Here is an 18,544-nt window from a genome sequence, read left to right on the forward strand (position 1 = left end):
CACTGAAGGAAGAAGCAAAACCACATCTTTTGCTTAAGGATGGCAGGAAATGCAAGCATAATCCCTATTCCTTTCAAATGCCCCTAAAGTCAAACTCCTGCAAGAACTCAACTCAGCAACAACAGTCCACTCCGAGAAGGGGGTCTCAATCCAGTGCTGGGAGGAGGCAAAGATGAAGAGCAACCACTGCTCTGGTTCACATGAAACTTTAATGAATCACCGGTGGGGATTTATGACCACAATATAGCAAAAATGAAACAGTTATTTCAAAACCCTGCTACACAAAGAAGGAAAATGAATTGTGAAGTCCCTCAGGGCAATGTTAAATCATGTATCCTCTATGAATTCTGAGACACTAAGATCTTAAGCAGAAAAAGTCCACAAAAACGCTAGGCGTTGTGGAAGATGCCACAGCAGCAACATGCCCAAGGGTCATGTCTCTGAATGTTTTCCCTGCAGAACCTTGAACCCTCCACCGAAGGAAGTCCTTGCTGTTACACAAGTTGAGGAATCAGGCCTCCCAGCTTAGGGCCTATTTACAGTAAGCCTCCCTTTTACAAATCCCCAGAAGCCACTCTTCTTGGATTGGATTGGAGGTTTTTGCTGGGTTTCATCTTTTCAGAGAATATCTCCTTGGGGCCCCTGATTTTTGGTCAGCTTGGTTGAAGAGACGAGAAGATCTTCTGTCTCAGTTCTTATGCGTGGATAGTTTTTTGTTTATTGTTTTTTGTTTATTTTTTTAAGGGAAAAGAACAGCAGAGCTTTTCCCTGCCGGACAACCTATTGCCTTATTTATAATGCAGGACAGCAGAGCCTTGTAAGTGTATATTCCGGTTCATCTGAGGACACACGGTTGTTCATTTTAAAATTAGATTCATCCTGATTATACGAAAACAACCTAAGTGTGGTTGGTCAAAACAGCAGGAAAGCATTACTCAGCACCTACTTTCTGGGCCTACGTTCTAGACTCCACTAAAACTGTAAAACACCCAGTCCCTGCCCTCTTGGAACTTGAAATCTAGCAAAGAAATATCTATTTCACTGACCAATATGAGATTTGGACATTGCACAGTGAGGAAATATATATAGTAAGTGACTAACCATGTAATATTACCTTTGGACAAAGGGGTGAGAAAAATTGTCATTGAAGTGGCATGTTTCAGCAGGGCAGGACTGAAGAGAATTTGGATCTCAATTTTAATTAATGAGGGCAGGATTTTGGAAAATCCTTAAATGAAGGATATTGGGAAGCTGGGTTAAAACAGAAGCAGGGGAAAATATATTATGGATTTTAAGTGAAGAAATTTGAATATGGACAGTAGAAGAAAGTGTTAGAATAAGAGAGGGGAGTGCCTGCTATGAACAAAAGGAAGTGAGGTAATCAGCTTAAGCATCATATTCAATACAAGTGGGAGAGTAAAATGTGTGTTCAAGAGGCCGGAGCCCCAGACAGTTAACTTAACATCTACTGCTCTTATTTTCTTCAAACCCCGAGGATTCACTCAACTCAACAATTAGCCATAAAGCATATCTCCTGAGATTGAAAAATGCTAGGTCATCTATAAAAAGAAGACCATTACCAATAAACACATCATAAAACTAAATAAAGAATGACTAATGACGCAAAATGATTGTGAAAATTCCGATGTTAATTCCTGTCTCTGTCTCTTTGATTTCTTGTCTTTTGGACGAAAAATCCATCTCCAGGGCGCAGGTTTACTTAAAGACAATTTTACTATCTCTGCAATAATAAAATGATAACAAAAGTTGTTTTCTATGTTTTGAGCGCTCACCAAGCACTATGTATGTACCGGCTAAGCAGTTAATAATCACAGAATCCCCTCTACAATACTGTGATGTAAGTAAGCACCAGTATTCTTCCCATTGCACAGATGGATGACTGAAGTTCAAAGCAACTAAGTAACTTGCAGGACAGACCATATGCTAGGAAAGGGCAAAACCAGATATCTAACTCAGCACCTATATGGATGTCCATCACCCCACATCCTGATCTCTCCTGCCAATGCCTCAGCTCTCAACTGGTCCAGGACCCAGGGCCCCCAGCTTTTCTGTCTGCAAACACACTTAGCCAGGAAGGGTAATGGTGGGGGTGGCTGTCTCTCTTCCCAGCCTTATGACAGGACTTTAAAATAAGACATTCATGGCACCCACACTGTGAGTTACCCTGAGCCCCAGAGACCCCAGTGACAGGCCAGTAACAAGTTAGGGATTATTCAGAGAATTATTTCCTCCCTACAATGGAATATCAAGAATTAACCAGCTGGATTCTGTACCTGAGAGGAATTTATCAGGATTAACTTTTTAATATTGCAAACTTTAATTTTCAAGAGGTTTGCAAAATATTTCACAAAAATTGGCTTGTGGAGTCGAAGACAATCTTACTTAGGCTAATATAAAGGGATACAATTATTTTTTTTCTTTTACAAGTTCTCAGCATGATACTTCTTATCACTGGTTGGCCTTATTTCTCAATAATCCAAAAGGTATGTGTGCTTTGCATTTCCTTACTTCTTAAAATACGCCATTTTAATAATTATTAAATAACAAGGTTTCAGAAAGGTAAAATATGCATAGTTAGAAGGAAAAGGCTTCTTTGTTCTTTTCACTTACCTCACTTTTATTATTCATGCCCCTCTAACATTTCCTTCATGGGAGGCACTTCTATAGAACACACTGAATATTTGATAAAGCACATTTATAATTTGGGAAGAAAACAAGCAAACACCCTTTTTGATTAAAAAAAAGAGAGTTCTGTCTATAGTAAGAAATGATAACTAGGATAAATACTAGAAAAATTGGTATTTTTCATCTAGATATTATGTAATGAGTCATTTATTTAAACAGTCTGAAGTTCTGTAAGAGGATACTAGGAAAATGGCTTCAATACCTCTGTCAACACAACAAGAATCAGCTCTCGCCTTGGCTCCCTGATCACTCTACTCTAAATTTTAGTTTCCTCTAAAAGAAAAATCAGTAATATCAGGTTTGGTCAGCAAACTCCCAATACTCTGTGCATACAATAACCCACGTAGATCTACTAAGGAAATAAAAATGATGGTCAAAGACTAAAAGGAAAAATCAGGTCCAGCAAGATTAAAGATGACCCCAGTCGAATAAGAAGGAAGTGAGGAAAGAGAATTAGGTCAGACAGGATAGTGGTACTGCACCAAAAAATAGAAATGGGTTACCTCACGGCTGTCAAGATGTTTTCATCACTTGCCAATGCCACCAAAAGTAGCAAGACAGTGATGTGATGAGGGCCACATAAGAATTAAAAAACAAGAGTAGCACGGTATGGAAAAGACAGCTCCCTGACCACCAAATAATTCTTCCTCTCCTTTCCTGAGTATAGAGTCATCTCTGGAAAGCTGCCATAGGGACTGTTTCCCATTCCACTGCATTTAGGTGGGGACATGTGATTTGTGATTTATGATTTGTTGTCACCAGTGGAATTTGAGCAAAATGGTTTTGTGTCACTTTCCAGCCAGCATGCTTCTCTACTCTCTCATTCCCTCCCTGTGGTCTGATGCAATAAGACAGGATCTTGGTAGCTATGAGTGGAAGATGCAGGAGCCTAAGACCAAAGGAACTTGGGACTCCTTTGAGTAGCTACAGAGCATAGCCACCAATCAAACAGGGACAGCAGTTTTCAACTTCACATGAGTGAAAAATAAACTGTGTTTTAGCCATTGTGCATTCTTTATTTCAAAGTCTAGTGTTTTCCTAACCAAAATATGTGGCAAGGAAAAGAAAGTGTCTCACTTTAAATAATGCATATAATTTATTTCTGCATGGAATATGGTGAAATCACACATTTCTAAGGCTTTAGTCATATCGCCCAATTTCAAATGGCGACTGAGCACTTGAAATGTGACTAGTCAAATGCTGAGATGTGCCATAAGTGTAAAATACATACCAGATATTGAGGATTTAATGTGAAAAGTAAAACATTTCATTAATATTTTTATAGTGATTACAAGCTAATAATATTGTGGCTATATTGGGTGAATATGTTTTCAATAAAATCTATTATTGAAATTGAACTCACTGGTTGCTTTTTACTTATTTATAATGTGACTACTCTAAAATTTCAAACTACATATGTGGCTCATGTTATATTTCTACTGTACTCCTGCTGGGCTAGCAGGGGTTAGCAAATGATAACCCACCTCCTGTTTCCGTAAATACAGTTATTGGTACACAGCCATGATCATTTATTTACATATTATCTATGGCTGCTTTCACACATTAGCAAAAGAGTTGAGTAGTCTAAGTGGAGATTGTACATCTTAAAAAAGCTCAAAATACTACATAGCCTATTATAGAAAATACCGGCCACCTTCTGCACGAAGGATAATTTGAGACTATCTAATTTATCTAGATAAGTTTGCTGTTTTATGACTATGGAAATTAAAGCTCAGATAAATCAAAAGACTTATCCAAAAAAATTTTATTCTCAATTTGGTGCTATTTCCATAATGTCTCATTCATTCATCTTCTCCATCCATCTCAATTTTGATCATTAAAGAAATAAAATCCCTGTCAGCCAGAAAATCAGCACTTAATACTCAATAATGAATCTCAACACACCAATGTCAATGATAATTCAACGTAGTTGTGCATAAGTATGTTTTTCTCTGACTAGGAACTGTAGACATATGTATACAATAGCAGAAAAACCCTTGAGTAATATTCATCTATGAATAGGCTGTGAGATGGTCTTTAAGCTTTATTTGAAAACATTCTAAAGAGAATCTATCATGTAATCTGCTTTCAAATTAAACTTGAAATTCTCCCAAATGTAAAGCCATCCTGCTAAAAATATTCATTATTGGAATTAACTTAGAAAAATTTTGCCACATCTTGGAGAAAGTGAAATCTGTTCCCAAAGGCATCGCGGCAACATATAACTGTCTTGGTTCCGGCAGCCATCATCTCTCAGTGGATTATTCTGAGAGTTTCTAACTGGGCTCATCATTTCCAGTCTCACTCCCACTCAAGATCTATCCCAAAGAACTCTTCTAAAATAAAAATCTGACTTGCTGAACATTCTTTAGTTTCTTCATGCTGTTAAGACAAAGTGTATTTTCCTTACTGTGGCAGAAAAGTCTTTACCATGTGACTCCAATCTGTTCCAACAGCTTCATTTATTGTCCTTTGAATATCACTGAGATTGGGCTCCATGCAATTTCCCAAAGGTTTCACACTCTTACCCCGCTTCATACATTGGTATATGGTGTTCTTACTGCCTAGAACTCACTGCACTCCTGACTCTGGGTTACCACTGTACATTGTACTTACTCTATCATACAACTTATCAATATTGTAAGTGCCTGTTTACATATTAATTCTACTGTTACTACAATACCTAATATGTAGGAACACTTAACTGTGGGGTCAAATGCTACATGATTCCATTTGATAAAGACACTGAGCACATGCAATAAAGCCAGGTGAAACTAGGCTATGAATCCATACATTCCCATGCCACAGCTCTTGTTCTTAACTCTACACCAGTGGTGTGCAGTAGCGATGAGTTTGCCTCCCACAAGACATTTGGCAGTATCTGGAGACATTTTTGATTGCTGCAACTGGAGTGTGGGGGGAACTATTGGTATGTAGTGGGTAGGGGCCAGTGATGCTGATAAACATCCTATAATACACAGGGTGGCGCTCGGCAGCAAAGAATTATCTGGCCCCAAATGCCAATAGTTGAAGTGGGGAAATACTGTGAGAGGCTAAATTGATTTCTGCAGATTCACCCAGGAGTCTCAGAGCCTGTCTACAGCAAGGATTTTTAAATGTTCACTGTGGTGTCTTGGCACCTACTATGGAGTCTTGGCACCCGGCAGATGTCCAATGCATGTATGTAATGAATGGATGGACGGATGGTGGGAGGTGGCATAGAGATATGAATGAAGAGATGGAAAGATGGAGGAATAAATGGATGGACAGATTCCAGGATAAAAAATAAGTTTACTCAGGGCTCCTGGCTGGCTTAGTCAGTAGAACACATGACTCATAATCTTAGGGTTTTGAGTTCAAGCCCCACAACAGGTCTGGAGCCTACTTTAAAAAAAAATAAGTTTACTCATTTTAAGTCTTGGTTTTGTGGTAACCTCAATAAAGATAAATCTAAACATATATACTTAATTAGCACCAAATAAATGCTTGTAGAGTTCACTCTAGAGAATGCCTTCACCTTAACAATACCTTGTGTTAATGAAGCTATAGAGGGAAAGATCAAATTAGTAAGTCAAATGTCTAGGAGGCTTTTTTTAAAGAGGCCACAGAGGGACAAGATGTTCTGAAAATCCCTTCTAACTACTAGACTACAGGATAAATTGATATGTTCATCATTTGCCTAGGCCATAACTGCAATTGCTTTTAAAAACATTTTTCAGTATAAGGTTTCCCTGGTTCCTTTCTTTTTAAATTAAAGGACAAATAATACAAGAATATACAACATTATACTTCCCCTTATTGTAGCTACAGTTCAGATATAAACACATTCTTCTAGATCTCTATCTGGGTGCTAGAATTGGAGCAGAAATTATAGTGAAGCTTAGGTGACATTTGAAAAGGTAAACAAAAACACACACGGCAGAAATAAACCATTCTCTGGCTTATATAAGTTGATACGTCCAGATCTCAGAAATAAAGTCAAGGAAAGATACATTTTATGACTATAATATTTTAAAAGTAATAGCAATTTAGCATGATTTTTAGATCATTGCAAAAGACTGCAACAATGGCAACATTAGTCAGTGTTGAATACAAACTCATAAGACTTTTTTTGTGTGTGTGAAAAACACCAAGTGTCTGCTGTGGGATTGATACTGCTCCTAGGAATCATCACTTGTTATAAAATATAGCTAGAGGTTAAAACAAATAAGACGAATTTTTTTTAAGTGTAGTGCCATGAACTGTTCCTCACTACGTCTTGCACTGCACTTTCACCATTTGAGTTTTTACACACACAACACATACACACACACACACACACACACACACACACACAGAAAATGGTGATCAAATAAGTTGTTACCTGCTCTCCCCCTTGGAGATTCACAATGCACACTAGCATAAACATCGGCCCTCAAAAATTCTTGCGTTAGATTGTTAAATTTGGGATTTCCCAAACCTAATTGACCATAGAGTAACATAAGTAAATAGTTAAATAAGTAAACAGTAAAATACGATGAGGATCTGCCGAAACAGTCAGGAGTATGGAGAAGGACTAAAAGTTGACGACAGGGTGTTTAGCTTGGGACACCAGTGTGACTGCGGCATTTCTCACCATGATCTGGAAGCTGGGCATGGGAAGTTACAGTTGGAGCCAGAGACAAGCACTCCTTTTTAACTGTATATAAGAACACGAGGCACACTTGTCACAGAGGCAGAGTGACATGCAAGTTGCTAGACACTGATGCTCATCAGGAGAGAAATTTGAAAAAGCTGACCCAAACCCAGGAACGTCATGATCCTTATCATCACTCATTATTTTCTGAGCACCTATTCTGTACAAGCATTGTTGACATCTGAGAGAACAGTCTTTCTCTTGAGACTCTGAGGCGAAAGAGGGGAAAAGTATATCTGAATCATCTTGAGAACCACTGAACAACGCGCATCCCAAGAGTCGGAATATTCCGTGGGTTCCTGAATGTCACAATCATGCATCATGCCACTAAACACCATGACTATCGTCTCTACTCTTCTCATCTCAAACATTCCTGAATCTCCAGCCAAGTCACCAAAGTGTATTCCCCAAATTAAGAACGAGACCTACCTGCTGTCGATTTGCATTCTTTTGTCCAAGCTTTTCCTTTAATCGGCTTATCACTCACGAATTTCTGAATAAACCCTCGTGTGTGTGTGTGTGTGTGTGTGTGTGTGTGTATTTTAATCACGGAAGAGAAACCATGATCCATGAAGCCTCTCATTTGGAACTGAGAAGTTGAATGAGGAATTTAGTTCAGATCAATCCTTTCCTAGCTGTTACATGTTATGCTCACTCAGCACACACACCTGTACATGTGTGTTATTTTACGTGCTGTTATACTGTTCTATACACATTACATATTATAATATATAATTATGTGCTGTATGCACAGATATGTATACATATATGTTAGAGTATCTATCATGATGGAAAGGCTACAATAAGCTTCTGAGGACACAGTCAAGGTTTCTGGGTCCTCATTCCAGGCTCTAACTTGCCATTTGGAAAAGATACCTGAGTTCACAGCAGAGCTCAGTTTCTCACTCAATAAAAATAGTACTGCACAAGAAGACCTGCCAGCACATAAAGTCTCCAAAGTCCCTTGAAATTAGGACAGTATGGACCAAACAACCCGAGCCCTGCTCTAGCCGTCAACTGGCCAGATTGCCCAGAGAAGCATATGGAAATACAGTACTTGTGACTCAGTGGCTTGGATGTTGCCTCTCCCCCCCACCCCCCCACCCCACCCCCGCTTCTAACTTACTGAAACGTCAAAACTGTTTAACAAAGCTGGGAGATCAAGGTGAAGAGTGGACATCCTCAATCAGAGACTCACTGGCCTAAATATATTCAGCCTCACAGCACTCAGATACCAAAGGAACCCTGGCTGAATCCCACTGCAATATACACTCATAGACACAGGCTACAGAAACCACAGAACAATTGCCTCCTCGGATCAAAGAAATAACTTTATTTCATCTAGGGGGCCATATGAGGGAGCCCAATGAGCATATCCGTTCTATCACAGTAGAGACCATTTCATAATCCTTTTGTATTAATACATGCACGCTGTCACTCTGGGAAAACTAAGACAAAAGATGACAATAACAATAACGGGAGAGAAAGAGAAGCACCACCCCTTTTTCTATTCCCATTCAGTCTGCCAACAGTATTTCCTTGGGTCCATGTGTCAAAGCCTTTGCTAGGCGCTGGGGAGTCCAGCATGAATAAACCCATACTCCTTCATCACACGTTAGAGGGGGAGACAGAAATGGACACCAAAACCAAATGGCCCTGCAGGGTGATAAGAGCTCTACAGACTAAAGCACACAGTGTCAAGACCACCTGTTCCAAAGGTTTATGGCTATCAGGTCATTTTCAAGTACCTGGCTGTCCTGTCCTCTCAGATTGCTCTAGTCAAAAGCCTGGCTGAGACACTGGATATTTGAGAAAGTCGGCCTAAAGAACATGTTAACCATTCATTCCTCTAGGTTTTCTGAGCTCTATTTTTGCACTGGGGACAATCGCCAGAACTCCATGGCTGAACCACAGTAGCTCAGGCTCCCAAAGCTAAACTCCCACTGGGTTACTTTTCATCATTTTGCCTTCTGCATTTTTGATTCTCATAAAAGACATGAGCATATAAAGAAGTTTACTGCACGTTCTGTAGAATTGAAGTTCAAGTACTGGCCATTATGTGATTTGCTATTTCATGTAAGTATATACTAGGTACCAGGCACCAGGCACCATGGTAAGCCCTCTATAGATGTTATGTGAGGTATCTTTACAACTTGAATGCATACCTACTACCTCCAGACCCCCTTTTTCCTGTTAACTTGGCTACTGAGCTCAGAGCTCAATTAAATACTCCAAAGCAGTAAGCACTTAGGATTTCAGTTTAATTATCTTTACTCCTGTATAAAATGTTGATCTTTCTTCCCCTACCATTTTCACAAGTCTCATCATTTTGGAGGATTTTTATGACGCATTTCTGCAGACACATTTCTGAAAGTCCATACTCTGTAAACAAAAACACATTACCATAACCACCCACTGTCATTTCCTTTTTGTCTTAATTGTCAAAGGAGTTTCTGTGAATAGCTAATTTGGAGATGACCCTTTGGGTATCACACCTGGGTCACTTCAAAACTCAGATAATGGCAGTATGTCCCACAATCATCTGGTTCAGAATCTGTTTATGAAAGTGGGAAAAGAGTTCTGTAAAAAGGGGAAAGTTAAATGACTTAACCTGTAACAAGGAGTCCCCACCAGGTTATTTCCAAATCTACCCCAAAGAGCTATTTCAATCTTCTATTGTGTCCTGACAGTCCCAGTTTGTCCCTTCCCCAACTGCTACTTTTGTAGACCAGCTATACCACAGCTCGCCCTTGGTCTCCTTAGCCCTGCCAAGGCCAGAGGCACTGCCAGGACCTGCTGAGTGAGAAGGCACTGCGATCATCCAGTGATGTCGGTTCCCTGGAATTTCACTCTTCACACTGACAATGCCTCTGGAACTCATAAAGATTCTGCTGATACCCAGAGAGTTGAAGGTCAGTGTCTTCAGGGAATCAAGGTAACCTGCTAAGACAAACTGCTGAGGATTTCCGCGTACTCAAGGCAAATGCCTCCAGGAAGAACTTGCAGAAATAGCTCTCTCTGCATTGTCACTGTAGAGAATAGAATGGGGCTAGCTTTCATCTCACAAAAAGGGTAGGGGGAGAGATAAAGACTGAACCTTAGATTCAAGGCACACACATATGCAAGGGCACAAGTCTTGACATACCCAGTTGGTACCCATTCAGGCTGCTTAGCTGGTAGTTTTAGGAAGACAATGTTTGGATGCAACCATTGATTTATTTAGCCAAGATTTATCCAGCTCCTACTGTGTGCCATGTTGTTTAAAATGCTAGAGAACTAAGAGTTACTGAGGCAGTCAAGACTCTTCCTCCTGGACTCTACTTTCTAGACAGATAGGTATTCAACAAGTACCAAATGAAATGACAATTCAGATTGCAAATAAGATCAAGGGGCGGCGGGGTGGGTGGGAGAAACTAAAAACAGTATGATGGCTCTAAGAAAGAATGAGTCAAGTGATCACAGAAGGGCTTTTTAAGAAGGCAACACATAATCTTACACTAGAATGGCAAAGAGGAGCTAAAGAAACAAATCACCTCCACTCGGATTTCTATCAAAAAGATGACCTTGCTAAAAAAAAAAAAAAAAAACAAGCAAACAAAAAGCAACCCTGCCATCCCACGTGTGGCTTCCCCCCACACCATGCTTCAAACCATTTCAAAAATTCCCGGAAAGGAAAGGAATCCACAACTTTCTCTTCTCTTAAGGAAATTTTAGAGAAATTACCTTTTCCCCCAAAGAGCCTAGATTAAAAGCCAGTTGTCTTAATTCATCACTATGACAGGATAAAGAATCTAAAAGAGGAGAATAGAGAATTTAAAAAATTATAAGGTCAGTTACTCTGTAAAACAATATTCCAATGTCAATAAAATTATGCCTTTGCATTATAATGTCAACAAGAATTGCTTCATTAAAAAAATAGTTCAATGGCTATATTTAGTAGCACTTACTCTCACTAAAAAAGAAAAGCAAATCATATCTACTACCAGATGGTCCCACTTCCAATATATAAAAAACTTTGGAAATCATCAAAAATAAGATTCTGATAGTTTCCATTTAACATGTACAAATAATAAATGATTGTTCACCCATGTCTTCCCATATATTACCCTCAAAAAGTCACTTCCTATTGAATTTCTGTCAGACTTGATTAAAACCCTTAACCAACTGCCATGAAAACTCCTAAAAATATCCACTGCTCAAAACGCTTTTCGTCAAAACACCTTTTTCTTTAATGTTTCCTAGTCCCTGACTTGTTTCAGAATAAGAAAGGTAAGCAGAAGCGAATTAGAGAGCAGATCAGTCACGATGAATATTCAGAATGAATCATGGAATATTTTGACTAAAACGCAATTTTTAATACTGTAATCCAGCACAGGCCATATATTATTACAATGTAAATAAGCAGAGTAAACTAAAACAGAGACAAATAATGTAAAGACATTGCTCAACAGGTCTACAGGATCCAATGCATTTACCATTCTAAAAATTGCTGTGCTCTGACATTAAATACACCTTTGAAGGAATGCCTGAGTTTTGAACTTCAAAACTGGTCTTTAAACCTGCATCTAGCACCTAAGACCAGTAACAGGCTATTAAAAGGAAGACTCTGTTTGCAATGTATTTACTGATGATTAGGCACAAGGTTTCAATCTTCACAAAATCTGAACGTGTGTGGAGACGGGAGGGGGGCGGAGAGTATTAAACTTGTTTGTTCAGGTTCACTTTTTCTTTGACTCAGCTTACGAACTGTTATGCTTCTAGACTCTTTTTGTAAAATGTCCCATTTGGGGACAATTATACATTTAACCTTCAATAAATTAAAAAAAGAAAAAAACCACCCCATGCGCCCTCCCCTTCAACAAATCAGAAGGCTTAAGAATTAGCACTAATAATAATCCTACAATGGTCATTGGGAAATCCTCCTCCAAAATGACAACTGCAGCTAAGAAGGACGCGATCTACAGGGAGCAAGGAGGTAAACTCCCCCAATTTAGTCCTCCTCCGAGGGGGGCTGGAGGCCGGAGGAGGGGACAGAGCGCAGCTGGCACAACTCCCGGTTACCAGAATCAACTCGAGGCGACCCAGCGGAAGATGCTGCGTCAAAAGAAGAGCAAGGCAAAGAAGCGCGCGACCCAGGAGGGAGACGAAATCGGCCACCGAGTCCCCGAGGAGGCGGGGAGAAGCCAAGTCGCCAGGCACCGGCAACGGCGCACGCCAACATTCAAGATTATTCTCCCTTCCAAACCCCGGAGTTCCGGACCAGAAGAAAAACGGGGGAAGGGGAGGGGGGGAGAATCCACAGTCCCTTTAAACCGCCTCCCCGCTCCCCGCCCCCCGGTGTCTGCCAACCTTTTCCGAACCCCCGTGTCACAGAACTTCCTCATCATGGAAACTTCCACTCGGTTCGGCGCTAAGGATGCCAAACTCCATTTCACAAGGAGCCTGTCAACAGCTGGGCTTGGGGGTTTGAGGAACAGAGCCGCTGCGACTGGAGGGGCCCCCAGACACCCCGCTCCGCCACGGCCCACGCCGGGGCTCCCCGACTGCCGTCGCGCGGGGCCGGAGCACGAGGGGCACCTTCTCCCGGACCCGGGGTGCAGAAACCCCGCCGAGGCAGGTAACACGGCGGCTGACACCCTCCACCCACGCCCGCCCGCGCGCCCAGCTTCGCCGCCCGCACCCCCCAGGCTCCGGCGACACCCCCACCGCCCGCCCGCCCACCCTTCTGGACAGTTGGAACTGCCGCCCCCTCCTCGACCCTCCCCCACACGCCCCCGCCTGCGCGCGGTCCTCTCGCCAAATTACCGGTGCCCTCGAGACGGTCGGGTCGAGTGCCCCTGCCCGGGGAAGGCAGCCTGCGGGCGCTTGCCCCGAGCCCGGGGAACAGAAGGTCTCCTTTCCAAGCGCACTCACATTATTCATGCAAAGTTAATCCCCGCCGCGTCACGGCCGCCCGCCCGAGGATGTGCGCCTTCCTTGGCCAAGCCCCGCAGTCTCCACCCTCCTCCGCCCCCTCCTCCCGGCGGCGGGGTCCCGGGGAGCGCCGGCGGCGGGACGTCGCGCGAGTCCTGCAAAATGTCAACTCCTTGGGCGAAGAGAGGCGGCCGCCGCCAGGGCCGCGCCGGCCCTCCCCGGCCACTCCACTTTTATAGGCGTAGGAAGCGAGTGTGGTCCGGGCACCGGAGTCCCCGCCTCTCCGGGCCCCGCTCGCACCCGGCCCGCCCCGGCCCGCTCCCGGGGCGCTGCCTTACTCCGGGCCCCGGGCGCCCGCGCCGCGCCGCGTCTGCGAACCGGTGACCTGGTTTCCCCTCCAGCCCTCGCGGCAGTCCTACTCGCGCGGCGGCGGCGGCGGCGGCGGCGGCCAAGAGCAAGCAAACCCGGCTCCGCCAGGGGCGCAGCGAGGAAATGGCCTCCCAGCCGCTCGCCCTGCCGCCGCCGCCGCCGCCCGGATGGCACCCGACGCCCCCCGCTGGGCTCCGGGTGGGGGCGCGCAGAAGTGTCCGCCACTAGGCGCTCGCGGACGCCTACCTCGCAGCCCACGCGCACACCGCCCCCGGCCGGCCGCCTCCGCACCTGCCTCCCCAGGTTCGGGCGCTCCCTCTCCTCCCAGTCCCGGCCGTGCCCTCCACCCAGGGTGCCCTTCCCAGGGCGGCGATGTCGCGGCGCCTCGGGCGGCCGCGCGTCCACCCACCCCGCGGCTTGCGCACCGAGGTTCGGGTTGGGACGTCATTCCTCTGGTAGGCGAAGAGGAAGAAATGGGGGACGACTGACAAGGAGGCGGGGGGACCTTCCAGAAGCACGGGCTTTTCTTTGCCCCGCAGGACCAGCGTAGCCCCTGCCAGCGCGCTCCTCTCGCTCCAAACCACTTGTGGCGCGTGTCCGGCGGACAGAGCGCTCTGTCTCCTCCTGGGGCCTCCCACGAGCCGGGCTGTCTGGAGTTCCCTGAACACCACCCGGCCCCCGCCTCCCCCACCCCCCCTCACCACCATAATTTGGAAAATACCTGGCCTCCTTTTGAGGGAGACACCCCTGCGCATAATTATGCATATCCTGGAAGATGTCTGCAGAGTTGAGACACTCCACAGGTTCCCGAAGGGCTGCCCTATCAATTTGCCTTTGCCCTGGGTATGCACAAATAAAACCCGGAAGACACAAATAGCGTATGCCCTCGAAGAGTTCTGCCCCAGGCAAACGCGGATTTCTCAAATCCCCCCCCCCCCCATCCCCCACCTCAAGTCTTGAAAGCCAAGGGCTCGGGTTAGGGGAAACGAAGCGGGCAGCTGCATTCTGGACTTGAAGAATGCTTGTAAAAATAACGGAGTGCCCCCGAAGCTAAAATGCAGTTGGTACCAAGGTATACTTGCCGCAAAACTGTTTTGACGACAGGGTACAATTATTTTCTCATAAATAATATTAAAAACAATTCCTACTTCATTTTTCAGTGCACACGTTTATTCGTACAGTGGGAGAGAGCTATGACGGTCTCATCCTCAACTGTCTGAACAATGTATAGATGATTTATTGGAGAGTTTTCCAGATTTCCAGCCGGTGACGTGTGATTTAATTCCAGCTTCTTGTGAGCATCCCCCGGAAAAGGGCGAGAAGCCACCACCCTGGCTAGCAGCATGAGCAGCCACAACTGTCCAGAAATTCGGGAAATGTTGCCTGCGCCGGGACGCACGGAGTTTCAGGCGCTTCCAGAGAGAAAATCGCAGACCCCAAGGCTCCCTGGTGAGAGGGAGGGGCCTCCCCGTCAGACTCCACGCCCCTTAAATCCCCACGGTTCTTGGCGATACATCCGTGCGTTAGTTTATTTTTCACTCGTAATAAGGCTATACCATAGGACTTGCAGGTTTTGTAGCAGGATAGAAGTTGTTCTCCCTTGCAGGGAAGTTCCTGGGCTTTGCTCCAATGCTGCCCCGGGATGTTTTGGTTGGTTTGGAGGAAAGCTGTCTAGTCTGCACCATTGGTTCCAAATAGGCGGCCCCCTGGTGGCTAACTGTGGGTGAAAAATCAGGCCACTGGGGAAAAAGCTTGGCTTTGATAGGCCACCACAGTTGACAGTCCGGTCTGCACTGGGGCCACAGAGCTGAGCGAACAACTTTGTAATGCGGGGCGGGCATGGGAGGGGCATGATGCGAGTCTTCCTTCACTAAGGTGGATAATAGGCCCTGAGGCCTGATGGAACTTTGCATTTTTTTCCCTCTTCCTGAGTATAACTTGGAGCTAAATTCCTTCTTCAGAAGGAAACATCATACAGAGAATGAAGTATAACAAACACTGCTGCTTCCTTTTGTTCAAATGGCTTTGTTTTTCTGATCTCATTTGGCCTGGAAACTTCTGAAATAAAAACTAAGTTACAACATTAAATAAATCGCATGGCATTATTCAAACGACTCATGAGACTATGATTGTAACAGTGTTATATAACAATGAGGGAAGGCAATTTTAATGCAACGTTATTGAAACAACATGAGATTTGAAGGATTCCATGAGTTGGCCCTCCGAGGGCGGACTCCGGGATGGCAACTAAGGATTGTCAACAGAACATGCCACTTCTTTTTCTTTTCACAAAGGGGGCCAACAGAGCAATCATTTTATGGGGACCTGACTGAAGGCAAAACTAATATTCAAACTTTAGACCATCTGGCCCCTGTTCTAGTGTAGCTGATTTGAGAAGGCACAGCTGTTTTCAAGACCCAGGCTCACATGCCACTGGTGGACATCCTTAGCACCAGGGTCTACAAATTGCAGGCTGCTGCCTTGGTTCAAGGAAGCAATTCATTCATATAGTCATTCATTCATCCACTGCTGGGGTAAGAAGAGAAATAAAATGTAAAGTCTAACAGGACTGGGGTTACACTGCAGCCAGAGAGGCCAGTGGTACAAATACAGGGTCTGAGCCTGTCTTTGTTTAAACTCTTGCTATATTGTTCATCATGGATGATTATTACATTAATTTTTATCTTAAAAATATTGCATTAAAGTATAGTTTCTCCTGATTACAGTTTTTGATGCCCCTTAAATTTTGCACTCAAGGCAAGTACATCATTTGAGTCCTCATTCCGCTGTGCCTTCAATAATAGCAAAGTCTGATCAGAGTCAAAGATAATTAATATAGGTAAGGAACGTCAGATTAGGCAGTTAGAGATGGCAAGGAGTTGTGAGAGAAAGGGGAAAAAATAAACAGAGATGTCACTGAATGAACTTGAACTAGTCCATCAAAGATGGAGTAGGTTTTACTATTCTGGGAGTACTGAAATCAGAGGAAGTGCTATTCCAGGGACTGGGACCACTAATATTCTTTCATTCATTCAACAGCTCCTTCTCAAGCTGGCTGTACAGCCAAATGACCCAGCGCTGGAGATCCTCATTCTGTTTATTGTTAGTTCCTGGAATTTATTTTGCCTATGAGGTCCCAGTGATTCTGGTCCATGGCTAGACAGATAAGAATGCCAAGCCTGTCCCTGCACTTCAGGAAAGACAGACTGTGAGGGGAGATGACATGTTCAAAAATTAACTCTACTTTACGAGTGCAATGAGAAATATGTAATGTAAATTTCCAGGTGATTGCTGGTGAGGAGGACATGATAGCCCAGGAATTGGTGGTGGTGGTGACGGTGCGAGGTAAGACTTCCTGCGGAAGATGACCGGATGGAACTTGTGGGAGAAGTCATAAAGAGGGAAAAACACAGCTGGCTACAATGTTTGCAAGGCTTAGTCCAAAAAGAAAATGTGGGGCCCTTTATTCAAAAAGCAGGGAGCGCCTGGGTGGCTCAGTCGGTTGAGCATCCGACTTTGGCTCAGGTCATGATCTCGCAGTCTGTGGATCAAGCCCCACGTGAGGCTCTGTGCTGACAGCTCAGAGCCTGGATCCTGCTTCAGATTTTCTGTCTCTCTCTGCCCCTCTCCTGCTCGTTCTCTCTCTCTCTCTGTCTCTCTCTGTCTCTCTCTGTCTCTGTCTCTCTCTCTCTCTCTCTGTCTCTGTCTCTCTCTCTCTCTCAAAAATAAATGAACATTTTTTTTAAAAGCAGGGGAAAAAAGCACCATTCCAGGCAGAAAAGATAAGGCAATCTCCTTCCACATTCTCTTCTTGGAATTGTCATGGTATTTTTTATTTGCTATTTAACATCATTCTAAGTAAAGAAAAATAAGCATTTTAAATTATTAGCACTAATTTTACTGTTCATTTTTCTATTATGCTATGGTAGTTTTAAATGCAAATATAAGAGCATTTAACTCAAACGTGAAATCAACAGAATTACACAATTTGTATTCTGTAGCTAATTCATGTATTTTGTAGTTTGTATATGCATATGTGTTTTGTTCTTATCAGAACAGTGGAAACACAGCAGAAAACTAACTCAACTGTTTTTATTTTACTCCTTGATATGTGCCCATTCTGCCTACATTCTATCTTAGACTTATGTACTGTTGAGGAAAGAAGAACTGAAAGGAAAAGGAACTGTGGGTTTCCCTTTCCTTCTCTGTCATCATTTTCAGAGTAAATGGTTTGATAATTCAGGGAAGTAAGATGAGTAAGAAAGGACATGATAGGGTTTCTTGGTTGTTGCTTTCTTTCTACATTCAAGGCAAGAATGGAATGGGATGGAATAGAATGGAATGCATGGTCTCTTGGGGTTGTCAGCACCCCCACTTATTGAGTCATAGATGTAACATGCTTATCTTAGACTCCATTTGAGTTTTGCTGACCTCTCACACATTGTGGGGCCATTGGAATTCTGTGCTCGTCTCACATCAAGCTTGTTATATGTAAGTGTTGGTTCACAAGATCCTTGTGAATCTGAATCTGAATCCCAAGTGTAATATGAAACTGGTCCCCAGATACAGAAGGTAGGGAGAGATCAAAGAAAGTCAGGCCATTCCAGGTTGGTAGGTGGTAGGTTTAATGAGCAAGGGAATTTACATATAAGTCTGGTCTTAGGCAGCTGCAAGACAAGTAGATCTCCACATCCACCTGCCAAATCTTAAATGTTTATATAGAGGCCTTGATGGTATTCAGTCACCTATACCATCCAGGTGGTCTCAACACCAACCCCTCTCTCAACGGTATGTCCTTGGGGTAACTTCTGGGAACAGAAAAGGTAAATGGAACCCATATTCCAAGGACAGGGGAGAGGGTGAGGAACCTCTAATTGCCTG

General features: G+C 43.6%; 1 protein-coding gene across 3 annotated transcripts in view; it reads right to left on the minus strand.

Annotated features, from left to right (window-relative positions):
- The window catches only part of THRB (thyroid hormone receptor beta), a 393,487-nt gene extending 379,804 nt beyond the window's left edge, over positions 1 to 13,683 (minus strand). The window contains exon 1 of one of the 3 annotated variants that reach the window (XM_039254596.1): positions 13,633 to 13,683. The gene's annotated coding sequence lies outside the window, so the exon portion shown is untranslated. Of the gene's footprint in view, positions 1 to 13,186; positions 13,255 to 13,294; positions 13,373 to 13,632 lie in introns of those variants that run through there. The other 2 variants (XM_039254595.1, XM_039254594.1) reach the window with 2 other exon arrangements.
- Between the last annotated feature and the right edge of the window lie 4,861 nt (positions 13,684 to 18,544).

The sequence above is a fragment of the Hyaena hyaena genome, unplaced genomic scaffold (genome assembly GCF_003009895.1).
Source record: "Hyaena hyaena isolate Hyena2069 unplaced genomic scaffold, ASM300989v1 scaffold_494, whole genome shotgun sequence".
NCBI classification, from domain to species: Eukaryota; Metazoa; Chordata; class Mammalia; order Carnivora; family Hyaenidae; genus Hyaena; species Hyaena hyaena.